Source organism: Pristiophorus japonicus, chromosome 2, assembly GCF_044704955.1.
Source record: "Pristiophorus japonicus isolate sPriJap1 chromosome 2, sPriJap1.hap1, whole genome shotgun sequence".
NCBI lineage: Eukaryota > Metazoa > Chordata > Chondrichthyes > Pristiophoridae > Pristiophorus > Pristiophorus japonicus.
The window spans coordinates 183915468-183931863 of NC_091978.1; the positions used below are offsets into that span (position 1 = coordinate 183915468).

General features: G+C 45.3%; 1 pseudogene; it reads right to left on the bottom strand.

The window, feature by feature from the left end:
• Positions 1 to 14375: 14375 nt before the first annotated feature.
• LOC139253044 (5S ribosomal RNA) lies at positions 14376 to 14494 on the bottom strand (annotated as a pseudogene).
• Between the last annotated feature and the right edge of the window lie 1902 nt (positions 14495 to 16396).

Sequence of the window (16396 nt, forward strand, 5' to 3'; positions counted from 1 at the left end):
TGAGGGATACCTCCACTTCAAGCCATGCGGCCGATGATGAGGCACTGGAGGACATTGCTCCGGTGGAGCATCCGAGTCCATCAGTTGCACCCTCAGGATGAAGTACTTCTGGGGACGATGCAGACTTCGCGGTCTTTGAGGAATCGTTGGCTCCTGGCCCCAGTGGCGTACAGCGATGCAGTGCCGGAGTGGAATCCCGCAGGCCAGCTCTCCGGAGGGTGTCCATAAGTGTTCAACCATTCTATTATGTAGGGTTTTGTGTGTGTGTGTGTGTGTGGGGGTGGCAGGTGGGGGATATTGAGAATGTTAAATTTTGATAAAAATTGTTCCTTGATCTTTGACATTGCTGTCTTGTGTTTCATTTGCACAATCTGTTGTAGATTAGCCAGTATGGTGGCATTGATTGTCAAGGCAACACTCAAAGCTCCCGTTCCCCATTCAAGCAAACTGGTCAATGATGTTCTGTCAATGTAAGTCTCTTGCAGTGGCCACATCTCCATGCTGCCTCCCCTATGGTTGTGGTGGTTGCGGTATGGGTTCCTCTTCCTTGTCCTCCTCCTCCTCTTCCTCCCGAGGTGGTCCTGCAATCCACATTGCCAATGCCTATCTAATTGGCTAAGTTGTGTAGCATGCAGCACATGACAATGAACTCGGAGTCCTGCTGAGGGAAGTATTCAAGGTTTCTTCCAGAGCGGTCTAGGCATCGGAAGCAACAGTCATTGTCCATTCAATGATGTTGCGGGTAGCTGCATGGCTGTTATTTTTAGCGATGCTCGGCTTCTATGGCAGGGTACCGGATGGGGTCATGAGCCAGGTGGCCAGGCCATTTCCTTTGTCCCCGATCAGCCAGCTCTGACCTTGTCATTGTTGCTGAAACATTTGTGAGACACTGCTCTCACGCAAGATGAAAGCATCATATATGCTCCCTGGATAGCTGGTGGGGCGGTTCTGATACTGCCTGGAAAAAGTTTGCGCCCTCTTCAGCAGAATTCAGCAGAAAGTGAGGTTCCATGATCGGGGACACAAAATCAGGCGTTTCACAAAGGAGTTTTTCCGCCCCAGCCGAAAATCGTGACATTAAAAAAGATCTACATTTCGCGCATGCACAGACGAATTCGAATCTTCCGGGGCGCAAGCAAAATATTGGAGTGTGGTGATTTCCTTTGCACATGCGCAGATGCACCAGCCCACTTCGATCACATAAGAACACAAGAACAGAAGAAATGAGAGCAGAAGTAGGTCATTTGGTCCCTTGAACCTGCTCCGCCATTCAATAAGATCATGACTGATCTGATCCAGGCCTCAACTCCACTTCTCCGCCCGCTCCCCATAACCCTTGACACCGTAATCTTTCAAAAATCTGTCTATCTCCACCTTAAATATATTCAATAATCCAGGCTCCACAGCTCTCTGAGATAGAAAATTGAAAAGAGTCACAACCCTCTGAGAGAAGAAATTCCTCCTCATTTCCGTTTGAAATGGGCGACCCCTTAATTCTGAAAATATGCCCCCTAGTTCTAGATTCCACCACGAGGAGAAGCATCGTCTCTGCATCTACCCTGTCAAGCCTCCTCAGAATCATATACGTTTCAATAAGATCACCTCAATAGAGCTAGACTGTCCACTATGATCGCTTTCGCCCAAAAATGGGCGGTATTTCTAGCCTTAGTGTTTATTTATTTTTCAGAATCGCTGGAATATCACCCATTTAAAAAACTGTTAGTTTTGCCTTTTTGATTTGGCCTATAGCCTTAGCGATCTGAAATAGGCCCCAGCTATGTATTCAGTCATGCAAGGCCGGCGTCCATAGCAATGGCCGTTCTGCGCATGCGCTTTATTTTAGCAAAACATTTTTCTGACGATACAGGACTTCAGGGGTCATCTGCGCATGCTCAGAAGACTGAAAGAGAGGGAGAGAGAGAAGAAGTGAGAAGGAAGCTGTCTGTGGAGGGTAAATCATATCGAGTGATAGTAGCATGCAGCAGGAGCAGCTGTCGGGGAGAAGGAAGGTGAAAGTCTTCTCTGATGAAGCCAATGAAGCCCTCGTTAATGAGGTTGAAAGAAGGTGGGGCAAATTAACCCGAGGTGGGTGTGGGAAACCTCATCCCTGCACTTACTAAAAAATATGGGGTGATATCGTCACCGTAGTATCATCGGTGGCCCATGATAGGCGTGAGGTAGACCAGTGCCGCAAGCGGTGGAACAATCTGGTTGCATTGGCAAGAGTAAGTATTAAATTATTACATTTTAAATTGACTCATTAATTAGAATGTAAATCTGCCAGATTGCAATTAAGCCGGGTAATCTTGGGTAGCTTCCCTGCTAAGATTTGGACTGCGGACGGAACCTGCGCCTTTTAAGTCGAATTTTGCTGAGATGCCTTACAGTTAATCAACAGTATTAATTATTATTATTTAAAGGAATGACTGGAAACAGACAGATTGCAAACATTTGGCATTTCTACCACGTTAATTTAAAGGAGAATTTGTGTGTGCTGTGAGCAAGTCTTTAACTTGGGCACCATCTCCTTTTTGGTTAGGTTATAGGATGGGTCATGACTGAGCACTGAGGGATCTGGTCATCTTTATCCAGACTGTGTGAGTCTCTCTGGCTGCTGTCACTCATACAGTGACCCAGCCTGGACTGGGGAGAGCTGGCCTGGCTCACTGTCTGCCCTGGGATACTTTGGGACATTAGCTCCGGCCACATGGAAGTCTCCAAGCACAGCCCATGGGCACGGTGCCCCTCCCATTACAGTCCTATCATTGACAAGCTCACCAGCGGTCCTGATACCCCTCCCCTGGGGGAATTCCATCAATTCAAGTAAACCGCCGACCTCCCCTCAGGCGTCCAATCGCACACCCCGTGGATGGGGCCTCTCTTGGAGATTGTATGTGAGATGTTTGGTGTCAAACATTAATTCCTAAACACGATCTTTTTAAATATTTTCTCTGAACATAGATGATATAACCATGCATCCATTGTGGATACAAAATGTATTAACATATAATGTTAAAGTTATGGATGAATAGAATGTGGTGTGACTAATTGTGGATTTCCGTAATAGTACGTAGTCAATTAGCTTATGCCATGCTCTTGTCACGTTTGGTGAGGAAGATATCTGAGAATCATGCCGAGCAGAGGCGGACCAGAGGAGGGCCTGCTGAGCTGCACCCTCTGACGGACCTTGAAGAGCGTGCCGTAGCACTAGTGGGCACCCATAATCATTCTGTCACCCATGATGATGCAGATCCCGTTGTTGCGCCACGTGAGTAATGTGTAAAGCATTGGTATACCAGTGGTAATTTAAAGTAATTTAATGGCATTTCATTATAATATATGCATGCATCTTCTGTACTCTCAGGTTAGTCATATGTAACGTCTCTTGTTCACATTTATTGCAGCAGTGTTGATCCTCGTACATATGCCAGTGCAGCGCAAGAATTCTCATGTCTACCCTTCTTCTAATAACCTCAATTATGTTTTGCAGCTACCCAGAATCCCCAGTCACAAAGGGTGGCCCCTGCATCAACACTTGTACCGCTGCAGGTCATCATCACCATGGGTGATGAACACAAAAGTGAGGAGGTGGACGAAACAGAGCCTGAGTTGTCATTGTAGTACCTACGACCTCATCATCCTCAATGGATGAAGTAGCGGGGCCAAGCGGCTTGCAGCAGGCTATTCCAACGCATCCAATGCCTATGCCGACCCCACGGATCTTGAGTCGGCGAGGTAGGCACGTGCTGTGACAGGCAGATATAAATGAGGATATGGTGTCACTGTAAAGGGCAAGCATTGACATAGGTCGAGAGCTCCTCCAGGCACTTGGTGGGTTGACCGGTAACATTGCCACACTGTCTGTGCGAATAACTGAGGGCATGGAGCAGATAGTTGTGGCAATGGGGCGAATGACTGAATCTGTCGATGCCTTGTGGCATGTGATAGTTTTGGGATACGGCACTGCACCCCAAGGTGCCGTACCACCAACCACCACGACAGATGCGTGACAGGAGGAAGAAGTTCCTTCTGACTCGGAAGACGTTTCTTTGCAAACGTCTTCTCCTCCAAACACTGAGGTCATTCTGCTGATGTCACCCCCCCGCGCCCCCCCCCGCCCCCTCCCCCCGCACCCTCCCCCCGCACCCCCCACCCCCCAACACCAGCAGCCCTTGAGGTGCTCTGGTCTCATTACTCAGGGAGTAGGTGGGAAATGGGGGGTTAAGGCAACTTGGGGGTCAAGGAACAGGAGGGAAGTGTGGCCGCAGGTGGGCGGGGGGTGGGTGGGGGATATATATTATTGTTTTGATTTTTTTTTAATTGTTGAATGTTGACTGTTGGGGATGGTGGGAGGATGTTGTTATATTGTTCTGTTAAAAATGTTGTTGACTGTTGGGGGAGGGTATTATATATATTTGTTAAAAATAATTTAAAATCACGTGTTAAATTATTAAACATTTTTATTTAAGTTTACAATTGTTGTAATGTGTCTTCTATTAACGTAAAACATCAATACAATGGTTGGACACAATGGCCATGGCCAGGCCAGGCAAAGACGAAACGTAACGCCACTGAAACTGTCACCAACGTAACTTCACACAAAGCGTTCATTTATGAGCTGCTGACACAAGAGTTTTGCAGCTGTGTAACTACTTTTCCAGTGGTGTGGAGGGTGCGTGGCGGCATGGATTCAGCGCCAGGCTGATTGTCCTCCCCGAGGTCCTCATCCTCTTCCTCGTCCTCCTCTTCTGCCTCCCCTCTTTCCTGAGGTGGACCGGCGGTCCCATCTGGCAATTGTTGGCCTCTCCTGATAGCTAAGGCTCAAGAACTACTTTACAACAAATGACCTGACGGGGAACACGGATGAACTGAAAAAGAAGCATAAGGCGATATTACTTTCCAGTTGTGGTGATGAGGTTTACTGTGTCGTCAGGGATTTGCTGGCACCCGCGAGCACCAGGGATAAGTCATATGAGGAGCTGATTGAACTCATTCGTGACCAACTGAAACCGAAGGAGAGCATCCTTACGTCCAGGCAAAAATTCTACCACCACTGCAGACCTGAGGGCCAGGATGTCACCAAATATGCTGCGGACATCAGGAGACTCACGGCGCCGTGTGATTTTGGCACACACCTTGACAAGGCGTTGTGAGACTTCTTTTTTATGGGGATTGGACATGAGGGTCTCCTCCACAAGCTGCTATCCACTGAACCCACAGTCACCCTGAAGCAAGCCATCACCATCAGCAGGGCATTTATGACCTCGACTTGCAGCACCAAGCAGATGAAACACACAAGCTCGAAGCCGGCAGGCACTGTCCACAGGATAGCGCCCACCACGGACAAAACTGCAGAACGTGGCTCTGCCCAGGGCAGAGAGCATGGACCTAAGGGTCCTGGAACTCAGAGTCTGTCGAGGGGTGTTAATCGAGCAGCACAATGCTGGCGCTGCAGAGGAAGCCATGGGGCTCACCGGTGCAGGTTTGCGGAGTATACATGCAATGCCTGCCACACGAAAGGCCACCTTCAGCGTATGTGCAAAAGACACCTGACTCACCATGTGGCTGAGAAGATGGTAGAGGGTCCATCTTCCAGCGAGGAGCAGGCAGAAGAAGCTGAGGCGTTTGTTCTGTATACGTATACCGACAGTTCGGCCCCAGTGATTATGGAAGTCAAGATTAACGGAGCCCCAGTGAGTATGGAAGTGGACAGTGGATCGGGTCCGTCGTTGATGAGTCAGGAAACTTTTGATAAACAGTGGGTCAACACAACTGCACGACCCAAGCTGGTCCTGGTCATGGCAAAGCTGCGTACCTGCACCAAGGAACTGATACCTGTTCTTGGCAGAGCGGTTGTGCAAGTATCTCACGGGGGTGAGACGCAAGGTTTACCTTTGTGGGTCATTGCAGGCGACGGGTCAACGCTTCTTGGCAGGAGATGGATGGGGAAGATCCGTGGGAGCTGGAAAGACTTCATTCCTCCCTGAATTTCCAAAGAGCAGCCCCGGCCGAGCTGGAGGAGAAATCCCCACAAAAACGAGCAGACCCTGGAAGAGCAGTTTTTCAAGTACGGGCCGATCATTGAGGTGCGAGCCGGCAACGCGCTGCAGGCGATGAATGGGAAATCCATCGATGGCCGACAAATCTGGGGGGGCCCACGCGGAGAAAAAGTCGGGCGGCGGTCGTGGCTATGGTGGAGGCCGGGACAGCAGCGGCGGTGGTGGCAGCTACGGCGGCCGCAGGAGAGGCGGCAGTTACTGGTACAGCGGCAGGAGCGGGGGCTACAGCGGTGGCGGAGGCTACGGCGGTGACAGGTATGACTCGGGAGAACGCGACAGCTACTTGGGTGGGTACAAGAGCCAGAGCGGCGAATACGGCACCAATTACGGAGACCGCTCTCACAGGAACTATGACTGATCAAATCCAAAGAGTCATGATCAAATTGTCTTGGCCATTTTCCTTTCTTCTTTCCTCTTTAATCCTTCTATTCCAGAGAGTAAAACGTCATGCCAGCGAGCTCAAAATGGTGGAGAGCCTTGTGGCAACAGAGCTCTGCAGACAAAGGCAAGCAGAGCAACTAAAATAGCGGCGCCCAAGGGAAGCCTCGTGGGAACCACAAGCTGGTGTCTTAAAAGTGAAATGCACCCAGGAGTCTTAAAAGGGCTTGCACCGTGACGGGCCCCACAAAGAGACTTTTGTAAGGCAAGAGCAAGTCTAAATGAACAATGTCATTTGTATGATGACGTGAGTTATGATAAGAGCTAATATTTTGATGCTGAATGGGTATTCTGTTTAAAATAAAGGATATGTATTACGAAAAGAGTTAATACCACAAGGTACAGTAAAAAGGTAAATGGATCCGTGACTAACATGATTAATGGACCAATGCGATTCTCGATTTATGTGATTTGTGCAATGGTTCAGCGGCTGCAGGTGAGCCGCTAAGGCGATCACTTTCTGAGAACCGAGGCAACGCACTAGTTGTGATACCCTGTCTCAGCGCAGCCCGTTACCTCAGGCAAAAAGGGGCACTATACCGCCACCGCACCTCACCCAGAGGAGCTGGGATTAAATAACTGTTCAGTGTACCTGCAACATCTGTACCACATATTATATGTACCACACAAATGTACTGTCTATGTATACCTGTTTTCTGTTGGAGGTTATGCTCGTGTACTTCATCACCCATGTAAGGACTGCAAACACCACAGGCTTGCACCGGATCGCAAGCATAACCTTTACATGGGGGAGAAGAGGGAAGTGGATGGTCATGGACTTCACGGACTCACACTCACAAATCAACCAGGATGAACAAGGCCGAGGTCACCGGCAATGGCTTCTGGAACTGGGGCGGGAGTGAGATGTTATGTATTGTCCAGGTACATTAAATGTATAAGTACAATGGTGCATCACAGAGGGCGCTGTGGTGGGAGACCTGAAGGTACCTGCAAGACAGAGTATAAAAGGCTGCCCACCACACCTGAGAGGCACTCTGGAGTTACACAATAAAGGACTAAGGTCGCAGCAGTTACTACAACACCAGACTGCATACACTAAGTATCCCTTTCAGTTTTTGAATACCTCTGCATTGTGTAATGGTGTGCACAAGGCCACGTGTGTGCAGTCAATGGCTGCTTGAACCCTCGGGAAGCCCGCAATTCGGCCAAATCGACATGCCCTCTCATTCTAGCTGTCCCTGCTCATTAGGAACTTTATGAAGTCAATTCTGAGGGTGTACAGAGCTTTTGTGATGTGGCGAATGCAGCAATGTGCTGCATATTGAGAGATGCAGCATGTGTCCTCTGCTGTTGCTTGGAAGGAGCAGGATGCATAGAAGGTCAGCACCACAGTACTTTCACTTCGAAGGGCAGCGCATTCCTGTTGGCGCTGTAAGAATGTAGGTCTCTCTGTGGGAGATGGCATATCTCTGTCAGCACTTCCTTTTGGAAGCGCAGCATTCTCACACACTGCTCCTCAGAGAGCTGGAGATATGAACGTTGGTGCCTGTAAACTGTTGGGGGGTGGGGGGGGGATGCTGTGTAAGCCCTCTTCCTGAGATGTCTTTAGCCTCTCCTCATAAGAACATAAGAACATAAGAAATAGGAGCAGGAGTAGGCCATATGGCCCCTCAAGCCTATTCCGCCATTGAATAAGATCATGGCTGATTTGATCATGGACTTAGCTCCACTTCCCCGCCCGTTCCCCATAAGCCATTATCTCCTTATCGTTTAAGAAACTGTCTATTTCTATCATAAATTTATTCGATGTTCCAGCTTCCACAGCTCTCTGCGGCAGTGAATTCCATAGATTTACAACCCTCGAGAGAAGAAATTTCTCCTCATCTCAGTTTTGAAGGGTACAAAATTTGTGGGAAACCCCCCTAGTGTTTGGACTCATTTGAAAGGAAATTTAATTTGGAACTATCTACCAGAAAGTTTGAAATCCTAAAGTATACATGGAAGAAACTATGAGCTTTAATTGAACTCAGGATTATATGAGACAAATTTAGTCTGTGTGGGCAGGGCTAGAGAACTCAAGGATGGCTATCCTACAAAGAAACAAGTTTGAGTACAGAAGCTGTCTGGGGTATTGAAACTAAAGTAAATTGTCTGGAGAATTATGGATACTCGAAAATACTTCTTCACAGGAGACATTAACATAGCAACAATTAACCCAGAGATAGCTAACCATCAGCCTGAATCTGGAAAGCCATTTCAGCATATGCATAACAAACAAAGGCCCATCCAGCCCGCATGGAAAAAAACCCAAGCACAAACAGACATTGCAAATACCAAGCAAATATTTCCATCAAGAAATAGATTTAGAAGATCGACACACCCAAGACAAGTTAACATTTTAATGAGCCCGCCAAAATATGACGAAGAAATACCAAACCCGCCAAAAATTAAACAAACAATCCGGGCTGATTTGGCGCGAAGATTAGAACAGCTCCAACGATATAACTGTGCCCTGTTTTAACAAAGGGTATGCTACTGCCTCAGAAGAAACTGCTAGAAATGCTGAACATCAAGAAGGAAGAGAGACCACCGCAGCAGTTGTAACTAACTTCTCCAGCCTCGACATCCTGAAATCAGAAGAGGAAAGCAGCAGCCGACCACAGCCAACGTGAGACCACCAAAAGCACCGCGATCGACCAACTTCGAAACAAAACTCCACAAGGAAGAACCCGAAGAATCAAAAGTTTCCACTCTACAATCTAAGTCCTGACTACCAAACATTACCTAAAGAGACTTCAAATCTATTTCTAATGAAAGGAAACAGGTACTTACCCCATAAGTCCAAAACGCGCCCTACCACGTCAGCGGACGCCACCCAACTGAAGATTGCGCAATAAGAAATCTTCTCCAACATTCAGGGTACGGCAAGCAGAACCTACAGAATCCATCGAACCCCGAAATCGCGAACTACGGCCAACTGACCATAAAGGTTTGGTAAGCATAGTCCCTGTTTGCCTTGGAGTCTAATCTAGTCAGTGTTAGATATTGGGAGGTGGGAGGTGTATTATTTACTGTAACCCCTTTGAATGTGTGATGTCCTGTTCTTTATTTGAGTAATTATAAGTTTGACATTGTATTTTCTTGTCTTTAGTAAAATCAAAGTTCTTTTGCACCAAACCAGTTGTCTCTTGCACTTTATCACATCCCCCAAATAAATCCAGAGTCGAGAACCCAAGGGAGTGGGAGCAATTCAAACCACTCAGTAGGTCAGAAGTGAACCTGACCCCCGAGACCACCCCTTACAATTTTAAATGGGCAGCCTCTTATTCTAAGATCATGCCCTCTAGTTCTAGTCTCCCCAATCAGTGAAAACATCCTCTCTGCATCCACCTTATCAAGCCCCCTCATAATCTTATATGTTTCGATAAGATCACCTCTCATTCTTCTGAATTCTAATGAGTAGAGGCCCAATCTACTCACCCTTTCCTCAAAAGCCAACCACCTCATCCCAGGAATCAACCTAGTGAACCTTCTCTGAACTGCCTCAAAAGCTAGAAAATCCTTTCATAAATATGGAAACCAAATCTGCACGCAGTATTCCAGGTGTGTCCTCGCCACTACCTTGTATAGCTGTAGTAAGACTTCCCTGCTTTTATACTCCATCCCCTTTGCAATAAAGGCCAAGATACCATTGGCCTTCCTGATCACTTGCTGTACCTGCATACTATCCTTTTGTGTTTCATGCACAAGTACCCCCAGGTCCCGCTGTACTGCAGTACTTTCTAATCTTTCTCCATTTAAATAATAACTTGCTCTTTGATTTTTTTTCTGCCAACGTGCATGACCTCACACTTTTCAATATTATACTCCATCTGCCAAATTTTTGCCCACTCACTTAGCCTGTCTATATCCTTTTGCAGATTTTTTGTGCCCTCCTCACACATTGCTTTTCCTCTCAACTTTATATCATCAGCAAACTTGGCTACATTACACTCAGTTCCTTCTTCCAAGTTGTTTATATCGATTGTAAATAGTTGGGGCGACATGGGGCGACACAGCCATGAGCCCTTCTTCTATCCTGACACCGCCTAGCAATAGCATGGAGCATGAGGCGCTGGCGAACTATTGATGCCCCCATTAAATTCTCTCACTGAAGTTATAAGGACACTGTCATAGCAAATAAAACTGCCACTTTCAAGTCAGAGTTTCATGCAGCGTGCTGTGTGCAAACATTGCAGTCAATGTGACCTGCGATGTAGGATCCACCTCCCTCTATTTAAATACGTGGCAAATACTGCCTACTGGAATGTAAGACCGCCTGGTTTTTCAGGCGTCTCTTGGGGCAGGCGTATAATGCAGCGTTCGGGCCTACTTTTGCAGCCGGGGTGCTAGCAGAGTATTGCGTGATGATTTACGTCATGAACGCATTGAAACTAGAAGGCCGACCGGGCGGTCAAAGCTGGCCGCTCGCTGTTACACCTTAAATCAACCTTTACCGTCCCTCTGGGGCACAACCAGAGGTGCAAGGGAGCTGAAAATCCAGCCCTACACATAAAGGGAAAATTAAAGATGTAAAGTGATTAAACCAGCAGAGAGAAATAAGAAACATGTGAGTAAAACATTAGAGCTGAAGGACAGGTTCGGGAGTGTGGCCCAAATAAGCGTTCTTTATACAAACGCACATATAAGGGATAAATTGAATGAACTGCAGGCGCAAATTCAACTTAGACGGTATGACATGGTAGCCATTACTGAGACATGGCTGCAAGATGGTCAGGACTGTGAACTAAATATAGCAGGTTATAAAGTCTGTAGTGGAAGATAGGGAAAATGGTAGAGGGGAGGAGTAGCCTTAGTGATTAAGGATAAATACACTTCAATGATAAGAGAGGATATAACGAGAGGTAAGCAGGCTGTGTAGACTTTATGCTGGAATTAAGAAATAGGAAAGGAATTAAGACTGTAGTGGAAGTTGTGTATAGGCCCCTGGTAGCAGCTGTGAAGCGCTAGAATGTATAACTGCAGATATTAAACAAACATGTAGCAATGGCAGAGTGGTTTTATTAGGAGATTTTAACTTTCATATAGATTGGGATAAGCAGACTAGCACCTATCAGAAAGGTAGTGAATTTGAGTGTGTCTGGGATAGTTTTCTGCAACAAATGTCCTATAAACAACGGGGGGACATGTCACATTAAATTTAATAATGAGTAATGAGCCAGATTCAGTGAACAGTTCTAATGGTGCGTGAACATTTATCGAATCGCAATCATAACATGATCGAATTCAAAGCAGTGCTTGAAAGTGACACCGACTGAGATTCTAGATTTAGGTAAGGCCAACTTCTATGGGATGAGGCAGAGACTGTCTACAGTGAAGGGGACAAATCTGTTAATGGGTAAAAAGACAAAAGATCAGTGGGAGATGTTCAAAAAAGCATTTAACGTGATACAGATCCAATTTATATCCCTGAGGGAGAAGAGCTCTACTTGCCAAAAAAAAAGCCATGGATGAGTAAAGAGGTGAGGGACAGCATGAAACTAAAAGAAAATATATACAAATGTTCAAAAGAAACACAGATCCTGGCAAATGGGAAAGATACAAAGAACAGCAAAGGGCTACAAAACAGAGAGTAAGAGCTACAAAAAGGGAATATGAAAATAAACTGACAAGAGATATCAAGTTTAAAAACTAGTATTAAACCACTGTACCTAAACGCATGCAGCATTCGAAATAAATAAATGAGTTGACGGCACAAATCATTACAAATGGGTATGATTTGGTGGCCATTACAGAAACGTGGTTGCAGGGTAGCCAAGATTGGGAATTAAACATACAGGGGTTTTCTGATGATTCGGAAAGATAGACAAGAAGGGAAAGGAGGTGGGGTAGCTCTGTTAATAAAGGATGATATCAGGACAGTTGTGAGAGACGATATTGGCTCTAATGAACAAAATGTTGAATTATTGTGGGTTGAGATTAGAGATGGTAAGGAGAAAAAGTCACTGGTGGGTGTAGTTTATAGGCCCCCAAATAATAACTTCATAGTGGGGCGGGAAATAATCAAGGGAATAATGGAGGCATGTGAAAAAGGAACGGCAGTAATCATGGGGGATTTTAACCTACATATCGATTGGTCAAATCAAATCGCACGGGGTAGCCTGGAGGAGGAATTTATAGAATTCAAACGGGATTGTTTCTTAGAACAGTATGTTACAGAACCTACATGGGAGCAAGCTATCTTAGATCTGCTCCTGTGTAATGAGACAGGAATAATAAACGATCTCCTCGTAAAAGATCCTCTCGGTATGAGTAATCACAGTATGGTTAAATTTGTAATACAGATTGAGGGTGAGGAAGTAGTGTCTCAAATGAGCATACTATGCTTAAACAAAGGGGACTAGAGTGGGATGAGGGCAGAGTTGGCTAAAGTAGACTGGAAACACAGACTAAACGGTGGCACAATTGAGGAACAGTGGAGGACTCTTAAGGAGCTCTTCCATAGTGCTCAACAAAAATATATTCCAGTGAAAAAGAAGGGCGGTAAGAGAAGGGATAACCACCCGTGGATAACCAAAGAAATAAAGGAGAGTATCAAATTAAAAACCAATGCGTATAAGGTGGCCAAGGTTAGTGGGAAAATAGAAGATTGGGAAAATTTTAAACGACAGCAAAGAATGACTAAGAAAGCAATAAAGAAAGAAAAGATAGATTACGAAGGTAAACTTGAGCAAAACATAAAAATGGATAGTAAAAGCTTTTACAGATATATAAAACGGAAAAGAGTGACTAAAGTAAATGTTGGTCCCTTAGAAGATGAGAAGGGGGATTTAATAATGGGAAATGTGGAAATGGCTGAGACCTTAAACAATTATTTTGCTTCGGTCTTCACAGTGGAAGACACAAAAACCATGCCAAAAATTGCTGGTCACAGGAATGTGGGAAGGGAGGACCTTGAGACAATCACTATCACTAGGGGGGTAGTGCTGGACAGGCTAATGGGACTCAAGGTAGACAAGTCCCCTGGTCCTGATGAAATGCATCCCAGGGTATTAAAAGAGATGGCGGAAGTTATAGCAGATGCATTCATTATAATCTACCAAAATTCTCTGGACTCTGGGGAGGTACCAGCGGATTGGAAAGCAGCTAATGTAATGTCTCTGTTTAAAAAAGGGGGCAGACAAAAGGCAGGTAACTATAGGCCGGTTAGTTTAATATCTGTAGTGGGGAAAATGTTTGAAACTATCATTAAGGAAGAAATAGCGGGACATCCAGATAGGAATAGTGCAATCAAGCAGACGCAGCATGGATTCATGAAGCGGAAATCATGTTTAACTAATTTACTGGAATTCTTTGAGGATATAACGAGCATGGTGGATAGAGGTGTACTGATGGATGTGGTGTATTTAGATTTTCAAAAGGCATTCGATTAGGTGCCACACAAAAGGTTACTGCAGAAGATAAAGGTACGTGGAGTCAGAGGAAATGTATTAGCATGGATAGAGAATTGGTTGGCTAACAGAAAGCAGAGAGTCGGGATAAATGGGTAATTTTCGGGTTGGAAATCGGTGGTTAGTGGTGTGCCACAGGGATCGGTGCTGGGACCACAACTGTTTACAATATACATAGATGACCTGGAAGAGGGGACAGAGTGTAGTGTAACAAAATTTGCAGATGGCACAAAGATTAGTGGGAAAGCGGGTTGTGTAGAGGACACAGAAAGGCTGCAAAGAGATTTAGATAGGTTAAGCGAATGGGCTAAGGTTTGGCAGATGGAATACAATGTCGGAAAGTGTGAGGTCATCCACCTTGGGAAAAAAACAATAAAAGGGAATATTATTTGAATGGGGAGAAATTACAACATGCTGCGGTGCAGAGGGACCTGGGGGTCCTTGTGCATGAAACTCTTTTTGGAAAAGCCAACTGCACCTGGTATTCCCAGGCAATCTCCCATCCAAGTACTAACCAGGCCTGACTCTGCTTAGTTTCTGAGATCAGATGAGATCAAGTGCTTTCAGACTAGTGTGGCCATAGGCCTCCTTGTGCATGAATCCCAAAAAGTTAGTTTGCAGTGCAGCAGGTAATCAGGAAGGTGAATGGAATGTTGGCCTTCATTACGAGAGGGATGGAGTACAAAAGCAGGGAGGTCCTTCTGCAACTGTATAGGTATTGGTGAGGCCACACCTGGAGTACCGTGTGCAGTTTTGGTCACCTTACTTAAGGAAGGATATACTAGCTTTGGAGGGGGTACAGAGACGATTCACTAGGCTGATTCCGGAGATGCGGGGGTTACCTTATGAAGATAGATTGAGTAGACTGGGTCTTTACTCGTTGGAGTTCAGAAGGATGAGGGGTGATCTTATAGAAACATTTAAAATAATGAAAGGGATAGACAAGATAGAGACAGAGAGGTTGTTTCCATTGGTCGGGGAGACTAGAACTAGGGGACACAGCCTCAAAACACGGGGGAGCCAATTTAAAACCGAGTTGAGAAGGAATTTCTTCTCCCAGATGGTTGTGAATCAGTGGAATTCTCTGCCCAAGGAATTCTAGCTCATTGAATGTATTCAAGTCACAGTTAGATAGATTTTTAACCAATAAGGGAATTAAGGGTTACGGGGAGCGGGCGGGTAAGTGGAGCTGAGTCCACGGCCAGATCAGCCATGATCTTGTTGAATGAGGGACTAGATGGCCTACTCCTGTTCCTAATTCTTATGTTCTTATGTTCTTATTAAATTCAACACAGAGGACAATACCCCCATCCCAGGAATCCGTATGGTTAACCTTTGTTGCTCTCCCTCTAAGGCAAATATGGACCTTCCTTAGATAAGGAGACCAAAACTGCACACAGTACTTCAGGTGTGATCTCACCAAGGCCTTATATAACTGCAATAAAACCTTTTTACTCTTATCCTTCAAACTTTTTGTAATAAGGGCTGACATACCATTTGCTTTCCTAATTGCTTGTTGTCCCTGCATGTTAACTTTCAGTGATCCATGTACAAGGGCACCCAGGTCCCTCTGAATACCAATATTTTCCAATCTTTCGCCATTTAAAAAATATTCTGCTGTTCTATTTTTACTACCTGTCCACATTTCTCAACGTTATATTCCACTAACTTAACCTGTCTATATCCTCTTGAAGCCTTCCCATAACTTACTTGCCCACCTAGCTTTGCATTGTCAGTAAACTTGGATACATTAGCCCTAGAGAACCTGGTGGTCCGGGAAGAGCATGGGATTCCGGTGGGATGGCCTTCTCTTCCCACGCTGCGAAGCGCGCTCCCATCCTCGAGGTTCCCACACAGAAAATGCAGTCACGTGTGACTGCTCAACCAATTAGCTACAGTCTTCTCAATTAATAGCAATGAGAACTCCGTATCTATGAGATCTCATTGCTATTAATTGAGAAAAAAAACAAACACAATAACACCAATTAAAAAATAAAAAACACCTCACATAATTAAAATTAATTGAAATTAAAGTTAACAAATATCTTAGAGAAAATTTTTTCCAAGTTTTTAAAAAGTTTTGTAAATTATGATTTAACATAGTGCACAGGGTTTTAAAAAATGTAGTGTGTATTTTTAATTTAATTTTTTAAGTTTTAAGTGTGTTTTAATACTCTTACGTCTATAAAATTAGGCTATGCGCCTGCTTTTGTCAGGTGCAAGAGTTTTGAGGACATTTGCTGTGCAAGATATATACCACAATTTTGCCCTTGCAAATGTCCTTGCTCCCGATATGAGGATGATCTGTCAAGCTGGAGCTTGACAGATTGGAAAAGCCGGTTTTCAGCACATGCGCATTGTGTGCTGAAAACCGGCTTTTCCGATGCCTTCCCGAGGCAGGAATGTCTGGGCCATTACATTCGGGCCCCTCATCTAAGTCATTGATATAAATTGTATATAGCTGAGGCCCAAGTACTGACCTTTGCG